Source organism: Hyaena hyaena, unplaced genomic scaffold (assembly GCF_003009895.1).
Source record: "Hyaena hyaena isolate Hyena2069 unplaced genomic scaffold, ASM300989v1 scaffold_1793, whole genome shotgun sequence".
Taxonomy (NCBI): Eukaryota; Metazoa; Chordata; class Mammalia; order Carnivora; family Hyaenidae; genus Hyaena; species Hyaena hyaena.
Window position 1 is genome coordinate 82,685 of NW_024082427.1, and position 26,580 is coordinate 109,264.

A 26,580-nucleotide genomic window follows, 5' to 3' on the forward strand; every position below is an offset into this window, starting at 1 on the left:
ATCTTACACGGACTTTTTCATTGACCTACTTTTTAAGGGATGTGGAAGAGTGGAAACTGGAAGTTGTTGATTCTGCCTTGTGGATGAAATACTGAAAATGTAAGTGATGAGACAATGCTGTGAAATTCATTTTAATTAAAATAGAAGCAGAAGATCATAAAGTATGGGGCATGAGAATTATAACCAATTAGTTTAGCCTTGGATTCTAAAATCTAGTATGTGTTAATAAATATAATGAATAGGTGATGTGCCACAAATTATCAGCAGGCTTATAGGATTCTGAACTCTTCAATGTTATAGTAAAAATATTATTACTCTGGGTCCAAAGTGAGGGTCTTCTGCCATTGACTTACTAAATGTAGTCCCTGGCATTAATTTTTCCTCCAGGTAATAATCTTGTTCTTAGATGGTTATTTCTATATTTTATAAGAAATGTGGCCAGTAGAACTTTGATCTTGGTATATTTTTGTGGTGTAACATTTGTTTAAGAAGACAGAATAACTAGCTTACTTGGTATTAAAATTTTTAAATTTAACTACTATACTTTGATAGCAATTTTGGTAGGGGCAGACAAGAAGAATACATTGAATGAGAGTATTGGCTTCATGAAGAGAAGGATCTTTGCATCTTTTATTTAATGATGTATCTCAGTTACTCAGGATAGTGTGAATGAGTCATGGATAATTGTTATTGTTTTTATCAGAAACCTGGATGGCATTTTTTATCTTGGGTTCACAGGTGAGGATTCTAATCATAATAGCAATGATTCAGTATATAGAGTTATAGAATTTCAAAGCTACATAGGTTGTGATGAAAAAAGATCATGTATTGAAATATTTTATTTTGTGTTAACGGAAAATAAAGCCAAGAATAGTTAGTAACGTGGTACTGATAACTAGTTAGTGACAGAACTAGTACCAAACTCAAGACTACTAACTCCCCATTCATTACCTGTCCTTCATGTTGTGTTATTCTTTTTCTTTGTTTCCTCAGAACATAGAATTTAATCACAGATTCTGACTTTATTTACTTGTTTGGAAAGACAATCCACGTATTTTGCAGTTCACTCTTATAGCATATCACTTAATGACTTTTAGTATATTTGAAATTCTGGGCAACTGTCTTTACTATTAAATTCTATAACATTTTAATCATTCCAAAATAAAATCCCACATCCATTAGCAATTGTTTTCCATTCCCCACAACTGCCAACCACTGACTACCTTTATTTACTTTCTGTCTCTGTGTATTTTCCTATTCTGAGCATTTCTTACAAGTGGAATCATAAAATGTGTGGCATTTTAGGTCTGACTCCTATCATTTTATCATGTTTTCAAGGTTCATCCATATTGTAGCATGTATCAGCACTTCATTTCTTTTCAGGTCTGGATACTGTTCTAGTGTATAGCTATACCGCATTTTGTTTATCTGTTCATTAACTGATGGGCATCTGGTTGTTTCTACTTTTTGACTATTATGAATAATGTTGCTATGAATATTTATGTACAAGTTTTTGTGTGGTCATATGCTTTTGATTCTTTTTGATATATACATATAGGGCTAGAATTTCTCTCTGTCTCTCTGTCTCTCTCTCTTTAAAAGAGAGAGAGAAAGCACACACAAGTGGGGGAGAGGGAGGGACAGAGAGAGAGAGAGAGAGAGAGAGAGAGAGAGAGAGAGATTCTCAAGCAGGCTCCATGTTCAGTGCAGAGCCCAACACAGGGCTCAATCCCATGGCCAAAATCAAGAGTCAGATGCACAAATGACTGAACCACCCAGGCGCTCCTAGGACTAGAATTTCTGGTCATGTGGTAACTCAATGTTTAGCCTTTTGAGGAATTGCTAGGCTGTTTTCCAAAGTGGCTTTACCAGGACACCTGGTACCTACTGGCTCAGAAGGTTATCTGACTCTTGGTTTTGGCTCAGGTCATGATATCACAGTTTGGGGGTTGAGCCCCACTTAGGGCTCCACGCTCACAGTATGGAGCTTGCTTAGGATTCTCCCTTTCCCCCTCTCTCTGTCTCTCCTCCACTCTCTCTCTCAAAATAAATAAATAAACTTTAAAAAAAACCAAAATGGCTATACAATTTTATACTCCCACTAGCAATATATTAAGGTTCCAATTTCTCCACATTCTTGCTGCATTTTTCCCATTCTTTTTCACTTTTTTTTTTTTTGCCTGTTTTGTTTTTCACTTTCTGTTCGCTTCAACTGTTTATCAATACCTTGCCAGCTGTGATATTAAAATATTGTCACTAATTGTTTTTGACAGACATGGCCAGGACAAAGGCTGTTTTCATTGGGTGAGCTTTAAGTTAAAAAAATGAAGACATACTTTGTGAATAGAGTTCTCAGGAACTACCAGACAAGTCAAATAATTACAGTTTTTTGAGATGAGGCTTTGAAAGAGCTCCAGGCCCATTCTCATTCTTCCTGTGGATGCTAGGCTGCTGGTTTACACTGTAATTGTGGGCTGTTGGTGTTTGTGACTATCAGAGAACTAGGGAGAGGGTAACAAGTTGAAATGTCACAAAACTCACTGTTCTTACTAGAAATCAGCAGTTTTCTTGAATAAAGGCTTTCCATGTTATTACAAGGCTTTAGTAATTCCCATAGTTCATAGAAGTTAGTTTTGACAATTTTATTTTTTCTGGATTTAAAAAAGTTTTTTTTTTTAATGCAGAAGTGTCCCTTTAACAAATTTAAGCAGGAAACAAAGTACTGTACATTTTGTGAACATACTTGACCAAATAATCATGTAATTTTCATCCTAAGGAAACTTTTATTAAGATAGATAACACAGTTGAGTGAATACATTTTTATAATACAGCATGGTAGTAGCTATGATAAAGGCATTTACAGAGGTACTAGTTGAATATAGAATAGGGACAGTTAAATGATGTAAGACTGGTGATAGAAGTATAATTAAAATAAAGAGTTCAGGTAAGAGATGACTTTGGCATTTTTTTTTTTTTTTTTTTTTGCTAGTGCTTTAGCTGCTTTTTATAAGAGAGCAGATTTTTAGAGGTCCTTACTCCACCAATCTCGTTGACATCATCCCCAAACTTGCCCTCTAATATCTAAGAAATTAAGTCCTGCATGTAGAAAGATAGAGAAAAGAAAAAAACAGGGAGAAGGCAAAGGGTTTATCTGGGAAATCTGAAAGAAGAAAAATGTGTGCATAAGTTGTTTATGGAGGAGACTGAGTACACACTCTTTTATGGATGTATGCCTGAAGGAATGCTAAAAAATACAAATGGTGTATTTTATGAATCTTTAGCAGATTCATACTTGCAGTGCAAATCTTCCTTTAACAGCATGCGTCGAGTGTGTAAAAAGTAAAGGAAGTCAAGCCTTTTCTTTCTTTTCCAGTTTTGTTTTTAAGGAAGAACAAACAATCCAAATATAAATATTGACCAAGTATAAGCTATGCTTTATATATTCAAATCTAAGCAAATGAAACAAATTGAATTCAGTGCTGTGGCTTCAGGACAATATCTTAGGGGAGGAAAATACCTTAAAAGGCTGGGCTTTGCCAGAATTCATAATTTCCACCTTTTTTCTATATTTGGACTAAGAAGGTCTAGGTCTCCAAATGGTGTCAATTTCCAACTTAAATTACATCTTAGAGCTCAGCTTACCACCACTTTAGAAAGTGATCTACTAAACTAATTCCTACTGGGTTTTTAATTACTGATAATTATCGGATGCAAAACCATTAAATGCATAACCCTTATGTCAGTATACCCTTCTGTGAATCATTCAGGAAATTAATTTCAAGGAATATTGCCTTTGATGACATATCTACCCTCTCCCCACCTGTCCTCCTGGGACTATTTGAAATATGTGACAAGCACTGTTGATACTTGTTAGCATTTTTATCACAAGGTTATCAGAAGAAAACAATTAACAGGACGTAGAACAGTGAAGGTAGCAGAGCTAATAGAAAGAGATGATTTTGAATTCACATAATTCAGATCTAACACTCCACAGCTCTACAGCTTTTAGGAAATATCCTAACTTCTCTGAAACTATTTCCTTGCCTTTGAATTGGAAATAACACTTAGTTCATATGATTCTAGGGGAAAACTAAATGGTGTATCTTGTACAAAGTGCTAAAGAAAGAGCAATTGTTATGGGAGTAGTGGTGGCGAATATGGTCATAATCAAGGTCATTGTTGCATTCAGGGCCCCAAGAAGGCTGTGATTCTGCACAGGTCCAAGGGCATTAGAATGTCTATCACCTCCTTTGCCAAGTTAAGGATCCCATCTTCAGGATCTTCTGTTACTGAGGGCTCAGTTGTATGGATGTGTGCTTGCCCATGCCGTGTTCTCTAGCAGTCACTGAAAATGCAAGAGAGGGAAACTTCCATTCTTTCAGGAGTCTTCAGTTAATCTAGCAAGTCTGGAACATTTTCAGTTGAGTTCTTGGAATACTGAGTCACAGTAAATCCACCATCATTACTCACCTGAGTCCCAATTAACAAGCAGATGAAAGAGGCCACACACACACACACACACACACACTTTTTTCCCCTCTCTGTGCAAGCTACTCTCTTGATGTATTATGCTAAGAGAAGAAGCTGACCTGAAAGAATTAGTTCTAATTCTCTACAGTGTTTCTCTGCCCGCAATGCCATTAGCATGGTAGTTATGAGATCACACTATGTCCTCACAGCGACAGGTTGCTACAATTTAAGCAAGTTATGATTAGAATTCTGTAATAAAAAGGTATTTACATTTTGCTAAATAAATTCTACTGATATAAATCATTTTATAAAGATTTTCTTCTTCCATGAGGACACTTCATACTCATAATTACCTTTGGTTAGGGAGATTTTCCCCATGTTCTTCTTTCATGCATGTGATATTTGGTTTTGTTTTTTTTGTTTTTGTTTTTGTTTTTCTTGGCTGGAGAAGGGTTGAGTTTTCAGGAGTTGAGGTCTGAACCAAAGGTATGAGGGTGGAGATGTAGAGGAAGGTATGGTTTGAAGAGATAATTATTAGTAGAAAGTAGGACAAAAACCTAACGGTGTTAAGAGTGGCATGAGAGACAGGGCAGATTTTAAGTGAGATGCTCAGTTGGCTGGATTGGGATACTGGGTGAATCCCTCTATATGCAAGATCGATACCAACTAAAGAGAAGTAGGTATAGAAATATTGAAGAGCGTATATTTTGGACACGCCTCTGAAATAGGTAGAACATCTCATTAGGTACTTAGAGATCTACTGTCCTGAGATATAAATGTGTTGGGGCATCAGTGTAAATGAGGTATTTGAAGCCAAGAGAGTGGATAAGATATTAAGGAGACTTTGCATGAGAAGTGGACTTCAGATAGAACCTGGAGAAACATTAACATTGAAGGAGATGCCAGAATAAGAGGACAAGCATGAAAGATAAAGAAGAGCAGATGCAGAGGTAGCAAGATAATTAAGAGGGAGTCATGCCACAAAAGCCAAGAAGGAAGAAAGTTTCAGGAGAGAGAGGTTAATAGTGACCATTGCTATAGCTTCTGAACTGGTCTCTCTGCCTCTAGTCCCTTCCCCCATGCTCCCTAACCTCATTCTGCTCTTCTAATTCTCTTTCCTGGTACACAAATCTTTTCACTTTCTTAGACTTGTAGTTAACAATGTTTATAGCATTCAGACTTTCATATATGTAAGAGTTACCTAAGCTTAAATCATCACGTAAGCCTAACTGGCTTATTGAAAAGCCAGTCCTGGGCCTCATACCCAGAGATAGTAATTAGCATGTTTGGATCTGAGAATGTTTTCTTAAAAAGGCCCCCAGATGCAAGGTTCAGTTGCAAATGGCCTATTGACAGTTTATGAAACAGTGGCCTACAGGATGAAGTTCAAGTTCTTTAGTAAAAGATCCATGGCCTTTTGCCTCTAGTTTCATTCAGCCTCCATTTCCCTCCTGGCCACTCCCTTCCACCTTCCACCAGCCCACCTCCATTGTAGACTCTCTTTTCTAGACTTTCCAGAATCACATGGATGGGTTGGAGTTGGTGGAGAGAAAAGTCCTTTCTGGAAAAGGGACCAGCTTATGCAAAGGGACCAAGGTGAGGCAACGTAGGATGTAAGAAAATAGAGACCAGTACAGTTTGAATATCTGTAGCATGCATACAGTAACAGGTCTGGAAAGACAAAATGGGATCAGACTGTGGGAAGCACCAAGTATCAGACTGAGGTCTTTGTAATTGTTTACAGTAAATTGGGACGGATGCTTGGCTCTTTCACACTATGTTTTGTTTGTTTTTCATTTTTTATCCTGAATGTATCAGTACCTTCTTATTATTGAATCTGTCTTTACTGTTGATCTTTTTCTAAGTCTGGACTTCATGAAGAAGATTCTAAAAATGAAGACTTGAGCTTTAAGGAAGAAGATTTTAAATTTCTGGAATGACTAGAGAATCTTGAATTATCCAGATTTAAATTTAACCACAGTCATGAGGCAATTAATCAACTTTAAGTTTTCCTAAGCCTGGTTAAGAGGCAGGTAAGCCAGTGTGACTATGCTGTTAACCTTTGTGAAAGAAAAAAAAAAAAAGCAAGACATAGCTCAAGTGGCAGGAGTTCTGACTCTTCACTATAAAACTAAACACCGTGTATTTTTTTCCTCCCAGGGAAGATTTCAGCCTAGCTGGGTCCAAGAGAACATATGAGCACCTTATGCTGAACACACACTTAGAGAACTAGATGGGTTTTGCCATCTGCTAAGCCTCACATAGCCTCCAGTTTGAAGTTGCAGCGATGTCAGAAGCTGATTTAAGCAGCTTACATATGTTTCACTGCAGGAAAAACATTGGACGTTGGGGACTCTGAAAAACAATGCTAAGCATTTGGGGTCCATAAATGCTTTGTGTTTGTGACAAAATACGCCCAGTAGCCATAGGGCAACGCTATTCCCCCCTTAGATGTGAGTGTAGGTTTTTCTCCTTTGCTTGAGTAAAAGTTTGTTCACATTATCTTATGTATTTGCTGGAACCATGATCATCATTCATTGCAGTGGGTATGGTGATTTTAGTTAATCACAACTGTCTTTTGTTGCTTAAAGTTTGGCAGCAAATATTAGTACTATGGCCTGGTTTGGAAAATTATTCTATGGATTTTCCGTTATTGATAATGTTTTTAAAGAATCTAGATGCATAATAAATGAATAAATTTATGGTAACTGACTTTTAAAATTCTTTAAGGGTTCCACATGCACACTGGACATTGTGCAAATCATTCAACTTGTCTTCCAAGGTTCCATGGTGTGACTGTACTTACCTTTCTAGCATTATGTCTCCCTTTTTCTTACACTTTCCTGTCCAGTGAATCTGTACAACTGTAATTCTCCAAACACATTAGATTGTTTAAAATCTCTAACTGCATCTCTTAATGCATTTCTTTATTCTAGATTCCCTTTCCTTCCTTTTCTGCTTCTCCCCATCCTCTCTCCCTGTTGATAACTTACCTGTTAGTAAGGATCAGTCCCAGTTCTCTTTTTCCATGGAATCTTTTATAATAACCTGTTACAATATCTTTATAGTACTTAGCATGATTTGCCTTGCATCATAGTTATAAAAGAAATGCATTCAAGCTTTGCTTTTAATGGGTCATCCTTTTCTCTCTCTTACAGTAAGAGTCCATGTTCTCTTCATGTGCCTTTCAACCCTCCCTAATGTGAGCCTTGGGAAATTATGAAAATTTCTAAGGCATAAGTATCAGCAGTTGCAATAAGGGAGGATACTATTTTTTCCACTGTGTTTCAGCTTTTAAGAAATGAGATTTCCTATTTAAAGTTTGGAATTCCCTTAGCATAGTCGTAGATCTAGACAATTTTATACACAGGAAAACAACAAGCTAGTGCAGAGTACTGGCCAGACTTTTAGAGACACAAACTCTTCCAGGTTCCACTTAACCCTTCATAGTTTATGTTTTTGTCATGGTCCCTCTAGGCATACAGTTGTGATTCGCAGGCTTATACATTTCTCACATTCATTCTTTTTGTTCCTAGACACACTTTACTCCAAATTTCTCTGGATTTCTCTGCTGGTATCCTTTAATCATCTCATAAATGCTACCCCATGTTCCTGAAGGTATTTGTGTATTCCTCTTGTCCTCTGTGTGGGCATGGATCACTCCTATAATTCCTCAAAAGTACAAATAACATTAGATTGCAGTGTTTTGACAATGCTTTCCTGTAGTATGGAGTAGGAAACTTTAAAAACAGATGTCAGACACCATGATTCTTGGAGCCTGTTTTCTATGCCCCTTTTAAAAATCAGCATTTTGCCTTGTCCTGCCAACAGCTTATCCATCCTGCATTGGGGAACCTTCTTTCTGTGTTTTCTTCCTAAATCCCATTGCAAACAAAAGTAGCAAAAAACAAAAACAAAACCAAGAGTTGACAGAATAATCTCTGTAGAATTGTACACTTCTCCCAGTGAAGTTAGTTTTTACATTATGAAATGAAATGCGTTAACATTTCTTCCTCAAGTGAGAGATTGCCCAAGAACAATGGGTTAATACTTGTATTACTAATGAATAAAACTACATTTCGGTGGTAAACAAGGATCTAACAGGGCTCTCCAAGGTCAAATTTTAGCTTTTGCCTTTGAAATACAGCAGTTTCTTAGAATAAGTGGCATAAAGGTAGGTTTACCCCAATGGGTGGAAACTGAACATTTTGTCACTGGCATTGTTTAGAATTGCCAGTGCATGGTGATAGTAATAATAATAAAAAAAGCTGACTTTCTTTAAATTGATTTTATTACAGTTTTTAAATTCTCTACAGACAATGCACCCTCTTATTGCCTGCACAGGGAGAATAGTGGGGTAATGGGGGACAGGTGCTATTCCCCTTACCGTCCCCTCCCTGCCACTGCTCAGAATCTCCTCAAATAGCAACTCCCTTTTATTTAATAGCTTAAAGAACCAGGTTCCATCTACAGAAACACCAGATAAAGTGCTGGCAGCACTTTGGGGGTAAAAGAGAATGACTAAATATTTGCTTATATACGTTCCTGATTTCTAGGAACATACATTTTGTTCCTTCAAGACAAAAACTATTATTCTACTGAATTTTTTGTGCAGTATTCCATCTAGAAAGCATCTGGCCAAAATGAGGGCTCAAAGAGTGTTTGTGCTCCTGAATTGAGTTCATTATATGTCCTCTTTGTTTAAAATCCTTGCCTTGCCAAGAATCATGGAGTTTCATCTCAAATTTTCTTAGGCAGTCCCCTGCACGTCTATTGTACCTGTTTCTGTTAAAACAAAGTGTGAAGTAGATGGATTTGGAGTAGAGATTGTGAATCAGAACACTGGTTTGGGCTGCCTTTCTTGCCCAGGGCCAAGGAGGGCAAAGGTTTCACATCAAATATAAAAACAAAAAGAAAGTTTGGAAATAGACCACCTGGGTTTGACCCTGTCTCTACCACTGTCAGCTATGAAGTTGGACAGGTTATTTAGTTCTCCGTGTCCTAATTTTTTCATCCTCAAGTTAGAGAGAAGAACAGTATTTTTTAAATTGGAGTTGTCATGCAGATTAAATGAGGTAAGTCAAGTACAGCATTCTACAAGATGTGGGGACCAGGGAAGCTCATGCACTGTCTGTGGGTGTTTAGTCTGGTGAGGACCAGCACAGAGAGAAAACTGGCAACACTTAACCACATTGAGAATTAAAAGCACACATACAGAGTGCTCGATTTAGCAGAGTGCTCGATTTAGCAGAGTGCTCGATTTAGCAGCACATACACTAAAATTGGAACATACAGAGAATATGTGCATGACCCATGCACAAGGAGGACATGAACACACATGCACACACACACTCACTCACACACACACACACACACACACACTTAGTGATTCCACTCCTAGGAATACGGCCCAGAGAGATGTTTACCCAGCATCATAGGACAAGTATCTTCAATTAATTAGGGGTAGAAACTAACATTAATGGAATTTCTACCATGTGCCAGACACTCTACATAGGTTGTTTCATTCAGTCCTCAAGGCACCCTTACTACAAAATTATTTTATATGTTTAACAATTGGGAGAAATGATTCTCATCGAGGTTCCATAACCTGGCAAGGGCAGTGTGCTAATAACAGGCAAAGTTGGGGTTCAAACTCAGGTTTAAAGTTTCACTCCATTCCAGTATCTCATGCAGAGTCTGAAAAGGTTAATTATCTCTCTTGTTTCCCCCCATAGATTGTTGTGCAGATGAGTTCATATATTCATCACATGATTTTCCAACTTTGTCTCCCTGTCGTCTTTTCTTCTATTTTTACATATTATCTCTCTTTCATCCCATCATCCGCCCCCATTTTTTATAATCTATGCTTTTCTTTTTCTCATTTCACTGAAGATCTTCAACATTACTATATATATCACCCTCTCAGATTAAAGGATAAGAAAAATTCAGTTATACCAAATAATAGTTACAAATTAAAGAGATTGGAACATCAGCTACTATTTAAAACAGAACAGATCAACTGCCTTTTCAGATGTCAGCCAGGTCAGACGATTCATTTCCTTCTTTTTTAAAGTGGACTCAGCTGAATAAAGTGTTTTGGTTTTTAATGAGAGGGCTTTAGGACAAGGTCCAGGTTCACTGATTCCTATTCTATCCATACATTTTCTCACTTTCTTAAAGAATAAACTGTGTCTCTTTAACTTTCAAAATTGAATTTAAATTGTTGCTGGTTAAATAATGCCCACTCTTAGGTAAAGGACATCTGTCATTTAGCCACATGTTTTACTAATGGATTGGTCAGCCTATATTGAGTTCCTAGGTGACATTAACTTTCCAAACATTAATTTATCATATATGATCTGATGATGATTTAGTGTTGCAAGGGTACTGTGCCTGCGTACACACACACACACACACACACACACACACAAGCACCACCCCATCCTTGGGCATAGCCAGCTGCATAAAGATGAATTTGACATTTCATAACTTGCAGGTTATGGTACAAGGGAGCACAGAAATTGGTTCACAATGAGTTTCATTATGAAAGAATAATGCTCTAGCCAAAATAAAAGAGGGATGGATTAATAACAAATGTTCTTCATCTGTATTTGGTGCTGGGCTCTGTGAATTATTTATGTTTCTGGGCAAGGCCTGGAAAGTATTTCAATGAGGCCTAATTTGTCAAGGTTACTTCTACTTTACCATATTTTTCCTAACTATATCTTTCTGGATAGTACCACACATAAATATTTTCATTGTGTTGTGCATTTATTTGCAATATTGATGGCACTGTAAAATGTGGGGTATTAGCACCTCTTTAACCAATGTCAGGCAAGAATTAAGATCGGAAACACCAGTGTCTTCCTTTTAGAAATATGGAGGTTAACTTTGATTATTATTCAGCTTTTGTGGCTGATGAGCCAGCTATAAGTCATACTGTGGAAAATTTATTGTTTAGAAATCATGCTACTGAATATTTTATCTTACTGGAAATGTGCTATAAAGGGGCTGCATCTTTAATCAAGTACACGGTGATGTTGCAATCTCTTAGTTGCACTGTCACATTAAAAAGTCGAGGTTAAGCAAAACTAAAAGCCTGGCTTCTGGGGCGAGCAGTGGTTGTGGATGGGTAGGTAGACACTATTCCTCTAGGAAGTTGTTTTATTTTGCCTTTTATTTCAAATCTCTAAATACGTTGGAAAGGAAGACTTTGGCTCATTGTAATGCTTGGGTCCCAGTTACACCAGGTCAAGAAGCATGAGCTGTACAATAGTTGGGAAGGAAATAAAGAGAGAAATCAAATGTTGTCTGCTCAAGGGTTTTCAGTTTCTGTCCCTGATATACGTTCAAAGTCTCCCAGAAAATCTGAGGAAGTTTCCTGTTCGTGGGTGAATGACTACTTTAATGGCAGAGATGAAGCACACAATTTGTATGTGGAGGTGCCTGGGTGTGCACTTGTTCTAAATGTCTGCTTGCGAGGGACCCCTCAACCCCTCTTCTCCGCCACCCCACACATGGATGCTTGTGGGCTTTTGTTGTCATTGTGTTGGGTTTTGTTTTGTTTAGATATTGAAAAGAGGAAATGATTGTTGGCTCTGACTTTCAGTTCAAATCTTGTGATTATTGGACATACTCTCCTGATACTTTTATTCCTTTACAGTGACTAGAAAACATAAGAGAAGGATTCTGAAGGAGGTTTCAGAATAATAGCTGGATCTGAAAAGAGTCTAGCTGGGAAAAGACCCATAAGGAGGTGAAAAATACCCCTGAAATATTATCAAACCAGCATCAAGCTTGTCTTGACCTTGTTTAGTTACTTTTAGTGTCAATCTTATTGTTCTTTCATAATTTTTCCCCAAAGCCTAATTCCCCTTTAGAAACCTTTATTTCCTCTGCCCCTCGTAAACTGGGGGAACCTAACTGCTTGCTGCACAAGATTTAAAGCCGCTTTACTGAGCCTTACAGTTAGATCCTTTCAAATAATTAATATGTAAACCAGTGCTTTTCAATAGAACATTTTTGGTGATGGAAAATTCTTTACTGTGCGTCTGATGCAGTATCCACTAACCATGTGTTGCAGTTCGGCACTTGAAATGTGGTCAGAGTGCCTGTGAGACTAACTTTTAATTTAAATTTAAATACTCATATGTGACTACTGGCTACCATGCTGAAACAGTGCAGCTCTGTACATACATGCAGTAGTTGACACTCGTTTGTTGAGCAAGTTCAGTGATGTTCATTTAAAACTGTTTTTCTAAGTAAGATGCTATGTCTTATTGAATAATCTCAACACAGTCATTTTTATATATTTGTGTTGGTGTTGGGAGAAGCGGAGATAGAGACAGTTATATTTTTATGTTTATTTATATTATAATTAGGAAAAATTCAGGCTCTTTTGTAGGAAATGTTTTACCATTAAGAATTTAAAGGAAGCCAGGTGCTGTACTACTTTAGAACTAAGAGGACTTATAGCAACACTGTCTACTTACCCAGCAGACAGTGTTCCATTAACTCTGCTTATAAGAAGGGAAGCTCAGAAGCCAGAAATAATGAAATAGGCTTTCGAGTGGCCTCTGGAAAGTACTGTATGGCCCCAGATGTTGCTGGCAGCTTTAATTTTCTATGTTCTTCTACACATGTGCACTTTGCTCAGTCTCACTAGACTACACCCCTTCCTCTCACAAAGAGTGGAGTTTTCCATCCTGCTCTTTGACTTGATTGTCTTTTTCTTTGCTCCTTTTCTCTGTCTGCTGAAATCTCATCTACCTTTGAAAGTGAAGCCCGTGCTCTTTGTATTTGGGCCCTTGGGCTTCGGCTTCTTAAACAGTATGCCTGGGAGTTCTTTCTCTGCAGCTAACAACCTAATAAAACATGAATGGACCCAAAAGGGAGGAGGCTGCCCAGGTTTAAAGTGCACTAGAAAGTTTACTGCTGCTTGAAAACTGCTTTCCAATTAGAAGCATCATTTTCTTTGACAGACAGAAGGCAGAAAGTATAATGTACATGGAGACAGTAGGAAGATCAGGCTTCACAGAGTCTCTGGTTCTTCTCATCTCTTTCCACTCCCATTTCTAGTATTTACAGTTTCCTAATTGACCTCCACCTTTGGAGTATGATAATATGTTTTCTTCTCTGATTCACAAAAAATAATTTGATTATCTGATCTTCATTGGTCTCAAATATCTAGATAGAAAGCATTTTCCATAACAGATTTATATTCCTTAATTTGTTCTCTACTCTTTCCAAGGGGACTATCTTTCAGCATTTTTCCCCCTTAATACCATACTTAAATTATAAGAGTTAGCCAGCGTTCTCTAGTTTCCTTAAATTTTGATCTTTTGTTCTCAGTTGCTCTAAATTTGGGATCATGTAAGCTGTACTCAAAAGACAAGCAGTGATAGTTTAACCAACTGCTTTGCTGTTATGGAGCAAGTACTGCTATCTGCTCTGCTAAGGATCTTAGAATTCTCACTCTTCTCCCACTTGACCAGACTCCGTTAGGTCTGTCACTTGCAACAACTCATCCCTGAAAGTGTATGTACCAATTAGGATTATTTGAGTTTCAAGTGGCAACGTCTCAAATGGATTCAGCTTAAGGAAAAGATGAGATTTATTCAAACTCTACTAGACTATAGAACTATAATGTTACGGGAGGAAGGATTGCAAAAACAGTTAGGCAACATTAACAAATGAAGCCCTCGACTTAACTACCATTAAAAATCTCTCTGCCATTCTGATGTCTTTCTTAATTACTGCCTAGATGTATTCTCCACTGTAGGAAATATGGCCAACAACCATCCAACTTGGAAGGGCTCTGCTTTGTCCAACATGGGTCTGTCTATCTCTAGATCATTTAGCTATAGCCGAGCAGGCAGAGTCATGTCTGATAATATGCTATCTTCACAGCAACTGTAGGCCTGTTGGAGATGGGGCAGGGACACATTATCCAGAATACCAAGGTTACTAGGTGGTAAATGCCCCCCACCCCTTTTAATTAAATGCTTTTTGATTTATTTTGAGAGAGACAGAGGGAGAGAGAGAATCCCAAGAAGGCTCTGTGGTGTCAGTGCAGAGCCTGATATGTACCTCTATCCCATGAACCATGAGATCATGACCTGAGCTGAAATCAAGATTCAGACACTTAACTGAGCCACTCAGGTACCCCCAGCATGCCCTTTGTAGCTCACTTTTTCGTCTCTTCTTCCCACCCTACTGACTTCCAAGTCCAGCTCAAATACCACTATAACCACAATATTAACCCTTTAATGATGCTCTCTAGATGTATGAGAGGGATGTAATTTAAACTGAATAAGTTAAAATCCCAGACAGAGCATTTACTTACTGCTACTTACCACTCTGTGACCTTGGCCTCATTTTCCTCACCAGTGAAAATGAGGAGATAGAAAGTAAATTGGGACTAGACTGTAGAACTTTAAAACTCATCTAGCTAAAGAAGGTTTGTATAATTTTTTAAATAAGAAATACCAATTAGTATATTAGGAATTATAATTTGGCAGCTGGAGTAGATCAGGAAATTTATAGCCGTATTCAGTGGTTGTGAAGGTGATCATGACACTGTTCAACACAGGAAGATCTAATCAGATAAGAGTGAAGACCCAGGGAATATAGGAAGTCATTCAGTCTTGACAATATGCTGATGGTTAGCTGCTTGCCTTTTGGCCTCATTTCTTAGCATTCACATACTCTTTCTCCCTTCATGTACTGTACCCAAGTTCTGCCTTTTGTTCACCAAACCGGTCAGTTTTTACCTTAACTTCAGAGATTTTGCATGCTTTTCTTTTAATCTAGTGATTTAGGCTTATTTTTTTAATCTTAAACTAGAATCTTTAGCGAGTGAGACAAAGCTGAAAACATTGTGAATAGATAAAAGGAAATATCTTTTTTCAGATTCTTTTTTAGGAAAGAAGGAAATGTCTTAAATAACAGATAATTAGAAAACTAGAAGAGAAAAATAAATTCAATCCAGTGAATATTTCTTTTATGGTCTACTGTTTTCAAGATTGTTTCAGCCAAAACAACTGTAAAATTTCTGCATTTGGAAACTGAAATCAAGTGGGATACAGATTAAGGGATTAGGGTAGTTCTCACTTTGTTTAGATGGCAGTACATCTAATATTCAGGATGCTTACTGGGAAATAGGCAAAATAATAAAATATTGCTATCCTAAATTTAAAGGAAATAAATCAAATGCCGTCTTGTGCTAGATTTTAACATAGAAAATCTCTAACATCTGCCAAAGATTTAGAAATAATTATAGGGGAAAGTCTTTACACCGGGAACATGCTATTTCATTAGCTTAATATTGTTCTCTGAATTAAGAAAAGAAATTGAGTATTTGATTTTAGTGACTGCACACTTTAAAAATTTTTTAATTCCAGTATAATTAACATACAATGTTCTATCAGTTTCAGGACTGCACATTTTGAGGAAGTTCATTGAGAGCATGATCTAAGAACTAGTGAATTAGGGATCAGACTTTGAGGATGGTGGTCTCCAGGGGACAGTGGTGTAAACTTCATCATGATGTGTATTCCTTGCACCCTGCCTCCTGCCTTCCGGTTATGTGGAGTTAAGGATAATGGCTCAGCATTACACACAAAAAGAGACAATGGGTTCTCAACTCTGGCTGAATCACTTGAGGGGTTTTAAAACCAATGTAGATGACAGATCCCACCCTAAACCAATTCAATTAGAATCTCTAGGGTGACGCATGAGCATGGCTGTTTTTAAAATGCTCCCTGGTTGATCCTAATGTGTAGCTAGTGTTGAGAATCACTAATGGACGAGATGAAAAAAGATCATGAATCTTCTAGTCTAGCAATCAAGAGTCTTGAATTATTATTCAGACTCTGGGCAGTACAGTGAAACTATTTTATATAGCTATCCTTAGCTGTAAATGAAGGACTGAGACTAGAAGACCTTGTGGATTTTTCTAGCTCTATGAGTCTTTAGATGTACTCCTGAAAATTTGTATATTAGTAAGATGCTATGTAAATAGACTCAGTATGGTTAAACAAACTCTACAATGAGTCCTTCACTAATGTAAATCTATACAGTGCATAAAATAATGTAATATAATTTATATATAATTCATCAGAGATCCCATTCAGAAATCAAACCATTCCATGTTTCCCTCCTAGAGATACTTCAACAAATGAAAAAGAAAGATTTCACCCAGCAGACTAGGCTCTCCCTGGATGTCATCATTATCTAGAGAAGATTTTTGTCAGTTCTTACAACTTTTCCTTCAGTCAGTGTTTCTCAATGACTATTAATTCCTTACATTTTTTTTCCTTGGAATTTTAAGATGTCCTTGCATGAGCTTGCTGGCTAACAATGTTGCACTTGTCAAAGGCCAGGAGACCTTTAAAATAATTGACCCATTCTTTTCTTAAGTTTAACCAACAGGCATCAGTGGGTTTAGCATAGGTTTCTTACCATTGCTTGTGGGCATAACTTCAAAGAGTGAAGTAGTGGATAGAATTACTGCTTTATGTGAAATGTTATTTGTCTCTCATACTCTAACTTTCTCATAACTGATTTCTGATTTAATGCAACCACATTGAATTGTTCACATTTTCTAGAAGAAGAAAGTAAGAGTCTGAGAGCTTTATTACTTTCATAGGTTTCACAGCAAATGTAATAGGAGATTGATATCAGGAATCTTCCACTCTAACCTCATTAGTTTTGTGTGAACCCCCTAAGTATTAAAGGAAGTATGTGTTTATACACATTAAAAAAAAAAATCTGTGTGCATGGAGTCATGGGTGATAGAAAGGTAATGAGATTAACATTAATCAGGATTTCTTTTAATAGGGGAGAACATAAAGGTTTTTGGTAACATGATTTGATTATTGCTCAGAATAGAAGCTGAGACCTGAGAAGGAGGGTGCTGAGATCTGGGTGGAGCTACACTGCTGGGTAAGAGGGAGCTTTTGCTTGTTATTCCTGAGGGGAAGGGGGAGATTAGAGATGATGAGAGAGACTGGGTACAGCCTGCAGATAGCAGACCATGACCTCCCTCAACCCTAGTCAAGCTAGAGAGTCCTGAATATGTAAGGAAAGTGAATTTCATGTGGAAACTGGGAAAGAATCTTGTTTCTTTATCTAGAGAGTCCCAGCACAACTGGAGATACGTGAGGGAGACTATATGGTGTAGAGACACATAAGGAAGAAAGCAGCCAACTTCCCATGGAATTGGGTTCAGGATAAATTTAAAGAGATGTCTGCAGAGCAACAAGTGAGAGTGTGGGAAGGAACGGTCCGTAGCTGACATGTGTTATTACAAAATGAATAGGATATGCCTCACTATCCTCAGTGAAAAATATGAGACTGGATAATTTTAAAGACAACAGCATCATGTAAGTCATTTATTTATACTTTATTAAAAAAGTAATTGCCAATGGCAGAATAGCTCAGAATATTTCAAGATATATAAATGATTATTAAAATAGAAAAGTTTAGAAATATAGTTTAGTACTGGTGACATCCTATATTATTTCCTTACACAGATGTGCTAAGGTAAGAATGATAGAGAAGGTCAACATTTCTATGATTATAAAAGATTTAAAGTTCAAGGATTTAATTAGATCACTTCTTTTTCCTTTTAGACATAGTATTTTACCATGGTAGCCTTATGAGATTGTGTGTGTGTATGTGTGTGTGTGTGTGTGTGTGTGTGTGTTTTCAATTGAATTCACCTAATTTTCTAACTTCAAATTAATTGTTCTCTGTGTAAAATTGATGAAATGACCTTTATTACATTCATTGTATTTGAAATAACTACTGTGGCCTGCTTTATTATTTTTGGTGATGAAATATTGCTAAATTTCTCATAACGCACTGAAGACAATGTTTTGGACAAGTGAATCCCATATTTACAAGATGTTGTTCTTTTGTTTTAATGTGAAAGGTAATCCTAAATTATTTTAACAGAGCATATACCTCTATAATAAGTCAGTCTCTAAAATTTAATTGTTTACAATGAATATGACAATTTCTTTAGAAGATACATTGTTCTACTGGTTAAAAATATTAAGCAATTCCCAAAGCACTTGAATTCAATTTGGTTTGACTAGTTCATTACAGTTTTTCATTTAAGCACAGACAAGAGTCTTCAGAATAATGATTCTAGCCCCCAAACTTTCTTTCTAAATTTAGGTCAGGTAATTAGTGTGTTTCCCATAAGAAATAGGTAATTACAATGGCAAATGCCCATTGGTTAATTCTACCTGGAAGAGGAGATGTCTTACTTGTGTGTTTAATGACATTAGAGTAACTCTTCAAACCAAGATTGACCTGAAACGTGTAATACTTTCAAGTCTGGCATTTACATACTTTACTACAGAAATGGCACTTGAGCTAAATGCTACTTGTGTTTACCTTGGAAGAAAATCAGATGGGTACGTAATCTGGCATGAAAGTGCGATACCATACTAAGTCACATTTTCTGACTAAGGAGGACCAGCAAAGGTATTTTAGGCATCAATGAGAACCCTGTTTGAGGAGCTTGTTGTGTTCTGTGTGTGCAGTTGAATAATCACTGGGGATCTGATTAGCTCCGTGCATGTCTTTTCTCATTTATCATCTAGCTTACATCCATATCCAAATGAGAGTTAATGGAGGCATGATGTGGAAATTGTCATATTTTGTCATATTTCCGTACCTCCCCTACACAGAAATGGAGTGATAGTTTTATTTTTGTTTTAGTTTAATGACAAGAGGAACATTTTTCCATAGGATTTTCTGGGCACATTAAAAAAACCCATATATTCTCTTCTTTTATGGGTGATTGAAAATTAATTGGTTCATTAAAGTAGTCAGTTTAAGCAAAATAAGCAAAAACTACTTGTCTTTTGGTAGGTCATATCTCAACTTTCTGGTACAGTAAGCATAAATGAGTATCAGAATACAGAGTACTGTGGGCCATAGGCTGGTATTTGGTAAATTCCCAGAGAAAATACTTCCCAAGACTTAATTTTGGCCCAGCCTGGTGACCTCTCTGCTTCATCACACTGCATTGCACCTTTTTCTGTTAGAAATCTCTACATCATTTATTCCAGCCTACCTTTGTCAAAGTTATCTACATATAAATTATAGCCATTTATGGTCATTCATACTCAACATCATTACCCTCTTGCGTAGAGTAACTATATTACATTTTTATATTTAGCTAATTTGTGTTGGTTAGGTGATTTGCACTGTATCTATTACTGTAAGAATGTTTTATATTGATTACTACCTAGATCCAAAGTAGAAAGCAGATATACCTTAAGGTGTGAATTAATTTAATGTTTGAAATGTTTCTATCCTTTTTTTTTTTTTTTAATCCTGAAATATAGTCTGCAAGTGAATTTCCGCTGCCAAATCCAGTGGTAGGAAGTTCTCAAAAAAATGGATAAAATAGGATGGAGTTTGTTTAAGAGGAGGGCTATAAAATCCAAGTTATTGATTTAGTTAGGGATTTCCTCCAAAGATCATGTACAAAATGACCCTTGTTTCTTTCCTTTACATCTAAACCATTTTCAGAAGATGTTTTTTCCAGGGTTCTACTCATGATAGATCTTTGATGAGGCACATAAAGAACTGATGTAGGTAGACTGATAAGACAGATGCCATCAATAAATGCCTTCACAAAAATACTAGCCTGTCACAAGTTAATTTGATGCAGTATTTTCTGTCAGGAGGGTGGATTAATTTTGTCCATTTTCTCCTCTTGTCGTAATTCTTGTCATGTGAATAAGAATGTATTATAAAGAAGAACATACTAGACATTATAATTCTGTGATAACTCATTTTTGTGACAAAGAATATAATGAGACCAGACAATAGTGCAAATTCATCATATTCTTACAGTGAACTTAATATTGACTTCCTGGCTTCTCTTCATGATTTTGAGGGCATGTCACTTATGGTTTTATACCAACCAAATGATTAAAGAAACCCCCATTGAAAGACTTGTACTGATTACTAAAAGGCTTTTCAATAGGGAAATAATAGAACTATTTCGATTTTCTTTCCTTTCCAGCTTAAACATATACTTAATATATATCTGTGATTTCATTTTGATGAGGACAGACTCATTGATTTGATAAAGTTACTCAGAAAGTGTTAGAAACTTGAAGATTGGGCTGCATTTATCATTGAGGAAAGAGTAAATTTTCTCAATAAATCAGTATTATAAGTCATAAGAGAAAAACAAAGTTTTATAATAAAGAACTTTTCTAAAATACTTCTCATATTTTGTCCCAGTTGCTAAAATGAAGCAGTCATTTTTAACATGGTTTGTTGCTATGGTCTGAAGCTCAGATTCAGGAAATCCCTCCCTAGTGAACAGACCGATTGTTTTTAATTGCCCTGCATTTCTGTCACCCCAATCCTAACTCTTTGGATTCTTCTTCTTCTTCTTCTTCTTCTTCTTCTTCTTCTTCTTCTTCTTCTTCTTCCTTCTTCCTTCTTCCTTCTTCCTTCTTCCTTCTTCCTTCTTCCTTCTTCCTTCTTCCTTCTTCCTTCTTCCTTCTTCCTTCTTCCTTCTTCCTTCCTTCCTTCCTTCCTTCTTCCTTCTTCCTTCCTTCTTCCTTCCTTCTTCCTTCCTTCTTCTTCCTTCCTTCTTCTTCTTCTTTCTGTCTTTTCATGGTAAAATAAGGAGAGAAGCAAATATCCACAAGCAACTATTCTTTTTATATAACTTCAGGCAAACATTTAAACAGAAACAGAGGAGATACACAATCTGTAGGGAATATTGGAGCTGAAAGAAGAGTTCTACAATAGGAGTATCATTTAAATAAAACACTTGCTACCATCCTTACGCTCATATGGTCAGTGAGAATTATACATAATCACTCTTTTCTCCAGAGTTCAGATAGCTCCTTAGAACCTGTCTTAACACAGCACTAGAAATGAGCTGCTGGTAATTGGTTTTATTTCAAGAATTGAAGCCTATTTATGATTCCTGTCATAAATTTCACTGTATCTATGCCTGGCACATGGAGTGTTAAATAAATGTTCATTGAATGGATGATTAAATGTTCCAAATTCCAAAAAAGAAATTCCAAATTTCCAAAAAAATTCTTCATTTACATAGTCGAGGTCTCATTTCTCCTACAACATAAAATAAGAATGATTCTGTTAGCAAAGTCTTTTGCTCTTGGACCCCCCTGAAATACAAAAGTTGAGGATCACACCTTCACCTTCAGATAAAAATGCACGTGAAGAAATATTTAGAGATCTGTGTTTATGCACATGAAATATATACATATTATGAGTATGTACATAAATATACATTCACTCAGAGTATAGTGTAGCAGAAAGACTCCTAGCCCTCCTAGTGTTTCCCCCCTTTATATGACCTTGGGTTTTCATTTCTTCGGTGGTAAGATTTAAGCTCTGGGTTTTTTTTTTTTTCTTTTAATTCTAGGCATCTATATTCCTACACACATGTGCAAAAATAAATGATAAAACAAGTGAGTAAATTTCACTTGACCTGATATCCTGGATTTATTTTTATTTAATGGAAAAAAAATAGATGTTTTACTTCAATTTTTTGCCAAGAGCTTTTGATGAAGTTGTCAAAATCCAATGTTTGCTTTTTCTTTTGCTAATTACAGTTACCTGTAGGAAAAATATGTGATAGTATTCTTTTCTTATTAGAACCTGGGGATTCTATTCTGGTGTTGAAACTGGAATATTTCCAGCCTCTTGTGAAGTGAAGTACAAAGAATACATTCTCTGGCTGAGGCAGAATTTATCCAGATAGAGACCCACTCTTGAGTCCCTAGGAAAATCTGCCTTCTGAGAACAAAAGGCCCAATCTGATGTGGATTCTTGCAAATGGTGTTCACACAGGAAGCCTGAGTCACCCAATGGGAAGCAGCTAATTGGCCAGACAGTCTTGGAATGAATTTAGCTGCTGGTTGGCAGGTGGGGTACATTGTAAAGCACCACATCCAGGCTACATAGTAATTTGTTTTTAATTACCGTGTTTGCTTGGGAAAGGCTGTAAGGTCTACTCATTGCTCATATTGGTATGCTAATTGACTGTTTGGAGATTTACAAACTGGGTTTTACACCGTGTCCTTTTCCATCACCTGTGGTGATCTGAATAGCATGTTATTCATTTAGTTCTTTAATATCTCAAGTAAAGATAAAAGAGCAAACCTAACTCTTATTAAATCTCTAAACTTCTGCTAGTAAAGGCTGTAAGAGTGTATTACTCTGTAAGCATGTCTTTGATTTCATTTTACTTCCTGGCTTAGAAAATGGAATATTTTTGTGTGAAATGTTCTTGGATGTCAACAAGTAAATACTGACTGATTTATGTACTTGCTCTTATAGCCCAGGGAGGTGGGAAAGGGAGGTGAGGTGGGTAAGAGGAGAGCAGCCAGGCTACAAGAGAAGCCAAGCAAATGGTGAGCCAGGTGCCTGCCCAGCAGGAAGCATGCCCGGGAGCAGAGCCTGGGAGCCCACGGTGGGTCAGATGGGGTTCACAGGAGTACAGGTGCTGGGCGAGTCCATGCCCACAACCTGGGAGCAGTCATGGATCAAGCTGGGCTGGATGAGAATAGGAACAGAGATGACCTACAAGGATTATGAAGGGTCAGTCAGAACTGGGTCAGTCAGAGAATGCATGTTGAAGGCAGTGAATAAGAAAACATACATACCCGTAGAAAGAGCCCTGTGAAATTCCTGCCAGGCGAGGAGATAATCCCCTCCAGATGTTGAACTTGATAGTAGAGATTGTGTTGCTTATAATTATGTCTCCATGGCCTCAAAGCTCTTTGGGGAGGAGGGGAGGAGGGACTAATACAAATTATCTGTGATCCAAGAAGGGGTCGTATTGTCATTGTTTGTTGCATGTGTATGAATATAAAATTTCTGATACAAATTTACAATATAAAAATATGTTAAGTATTTAGTTTGTACTTCCTGGGATAAGCAATACAGCTTTTGTTGTTTAAACCTAATATATTCTAGTTGAGACCTTCATGGTCTATAATAGTTTGTAACATACAATTAGTGCCTAGTGAGTTTCATCTAATACTTATTGGATAAAAGAAGGATTTTTTTTTTAAATTTTATAATGCTTTGGCCCCAGACCTTAGAGATATAAATTGTGCCTCTGTATCCACAAGAGCTCAATATAAGCAGAATGAAGTTTTTAGAACTTTTCTGTGGAACTTAGGTACCAATTCATTTTGACTTGATAATTTGAATGTTTCTGCTTTGCCCTTTCTGGGAGATATTTTCTATATAACTGCCTACATTTTCAAATTTATTTAGTCATTGTTAGTACTGTTAGAAGTCATTGTTGTATTGGATCCTATTAATATGATAGTATATGGTCAAGGACACAGGAATTCTGAGCTGGACCAAAAGTAACCACTTTGAATAGAAAGATGAGTGTTCAATCCATGTGCTTGATGGTATTTATCGTTTTCCAAAATGACACTCCCAGAAGCATAGCTAAATCACCCCTTCTCAAATGGGATCCAACCCTCTTCCTTGGCAGGGAGGGGATGGAGGGATGGTACTGATGTCACATAAGGGGCAGAGCAGCAAAGCAGATTTCTCTGTTTGCAGTTCAAAGCTCTACCAGTTATAAGTATTATGACACAGGTCAACTTATCTCACCTGTTAAATGGGAGTAATAACAGTATCTACTTCATAGTACTTACGTCTCTAGGGTAATTGTTATAAATTGTGATTCACATTTGAAAGGAGGAGGTGAATGGAAGATAGAGGAATTTGACCACTTCTAATGGTCAACAAATATGATGGTAGATAGGATGGAAATGGAAACATTCTTTAGAAAATTTGAGCAATTTTTTTGTACCTGAGCATTTAATAGAGATTTTAGTTTTTGTCCAGGTGTTTGACAACATGGTGGGTATAATCTATACATATTTATAAAGGAAGATGATGCAGTCATAGACCATATTAGAAAAGAATTACATACAGACTGATTAATTCTCTGTGCTTTGAAAATATTGTGAGGATAGTAATTGGTCTGTGCTTTCATTACAAGTGTAATTATGAAACAGTACTGACTGAGAATTCAAGACTTGTACAATTAACACAAAATGGTAATAACCAAGCCTATTGTAATCTATTGACAGTCATAAAACAAATTCATCCCACTAAAACAAGAAAAGAGTTCTGACATGAAACTATACATGAAGGAGCCTCAAAGGTGAAGCAGAATTTGAATAGCCAAGTGATCAAAGTTGATCATCCTAGAATAAACTTGATTCTAATAAAGCTGTTATCAGTAGATCTTTACTGAAGGATATTAACCCAAAGCCCACTTGTGACATCATAATCAACACATTCACCTGCATATTTTTTTTTCCTAGGATTGCCATCTATTGTTTGAAATCACATTTAATCCTTCCACAATAGGAGGCTGATAGACAATTGTGAATGCCTGAATCACACTGCTTTACTCCCTAATTTCATTTGAGAAAATCATTTTATAAACTAATATCCTGATTCCAAGCAGAAAAGAGATGGAATATACAATAAAGTGTTCACAGGGGGTTTCGGCATTTTATTTGGGGTGTCATATTGAACATTAAAATGCAGTGTAATAAAAAGATGTGTAGAAGAGATGAAATGATGGTGTCCTGCTGAATAACTTAAAGAAAAAAAAAACACTGCTTCAGCTTTGAGTGCTACATTTTATTTATAGCTTCAACTGATATATTGACTTCAATCACAGAACCTCTAGTTAGTTTGCAGAGATGGTTTTATAAGCCTCCTGGGTGAAGGGAAATAGTTCTCCCTGATCGGTCCACCAATAGGAGGCGAGCTCAAGGAAACAAAGAGAGAAGATGAAGAAAACTAGTCAGCAATGTGAAAGGTGGAACAGAAGTTTCCCGGGGGAAATGTATGTGAGTGGAAGATCAGTTTCAAAAACTAAGAACTTGGAGGACAATGGAAGGGCAAGATAATAAGCTGAGTCTATGGAAGAAAAGTAGAAAGGGAGGAAACTGCTATGCAGTGAGTAAACAGCTAGTTTAAGGGGGAAATTTCAAACTGGATATTACGATAAAATTCATAGATGTAAAAGGGAATGTGGCAATAACAACATAGCTATTGTTAATAGCTTACATTTTAGAGAACATGTGGAAGTTGTGTATTTTGTTGCATGTGTGGATAAATTATATTTCTTTTTTTGTATATATATATATATGGTTTTCTTATGTTGTTATGCTCTAATCGCCATTTTTCTTTAAGGTTAAGATTACTTCCTTGAAAAATACATCATTAAAAACTGTTTTATAGGGCAGAGCCATTTTCATATGGACAGAACGGAGTAAAATTGACTCTGAGGGTCAAATCTTGTCAGCTCTACCTTTCAAACATACCCAGAGGCTAATTGCTTCTCATCCTCTCCCTTGCTGCTACCCACTGTCTTTCACTAGATTGTGGCAATAGCCTTCTAACTGGTCTCCCTGTTTTTCCCTCAGCCCCAACATCACAGCCAGAGAGATGCCGTGAAAATGACGGCCATGTCATGCTACTCCTCTGCTCACTATTTAAGGGATCCTCAGCTCACTCCGTGCATGCTCAGCACTTGCAGGAAGACCACCCTGCAGAAAAACCCGAAGCTCTGCAGGGTCCAGTCTACGTAATACAATCTTTGTATCTGTATTGTATTCAAAGCAGTTCTTTTCACTGGGTAATTCACTTCGAAGATGCTGGAAGTCAAACCATTTTGCTTTCCAAGTTCCACAAAGCTCGACCTTATTTCTGGCACTGTGTTCACTGTAACCCAATTGTGTTAGAATATAGCCATTTGGCAGTATCATGAGGTTTGCCATAATTGGGTTTCACCTGTTAAACTTACTGTAGGTCACACTATGGTTTAATGATTTTTATCCAGGCCTACCACTGCCCAAGGGTTGAGAATTACAAACTGACCTTAAATAAAGATAAGATAAATATTAGAATTAATTATTAAGAGAGTGGAAAATTTGAGCTGGAGATATTTGGCTATCAGAATTTGAAGGCTGTTTTTTAAACTGTGCAGAGATGCCCTTCCAAGTTAGAGTGACCCAGTTGGTTTAAAATAGATTGAAGTATAAA

General features: G+C 36.8%; 1 long non-coding RNA gene and 1 other non-coding gene across 2 annotated transcripts; both read left to right on the forward strand.

Annotated features, from left to right (window-relative positions):
• LOC120226669 lies at nucleotides 1-26,148 on the forward strand. Its single transcript, XR_005527078.1, has 2 exons — nucleotides 1-99; nucleotides 25,962-26,148. It is a non-coding gene; the product is annotated as an uncharacterized LOC120226669 (long non-coding RNA).
• Nucleotides 9,723-9,828, forward strand: LOC120226670. Its single transcript, XR_005527079.1, has one exon. It is a non-coding gene; the product is annotated as a U6 spliceosomal RNA (small nuclear RNA).
• Nucleotides 26,149-26,580: the final 432 nt, after the last annotated feature.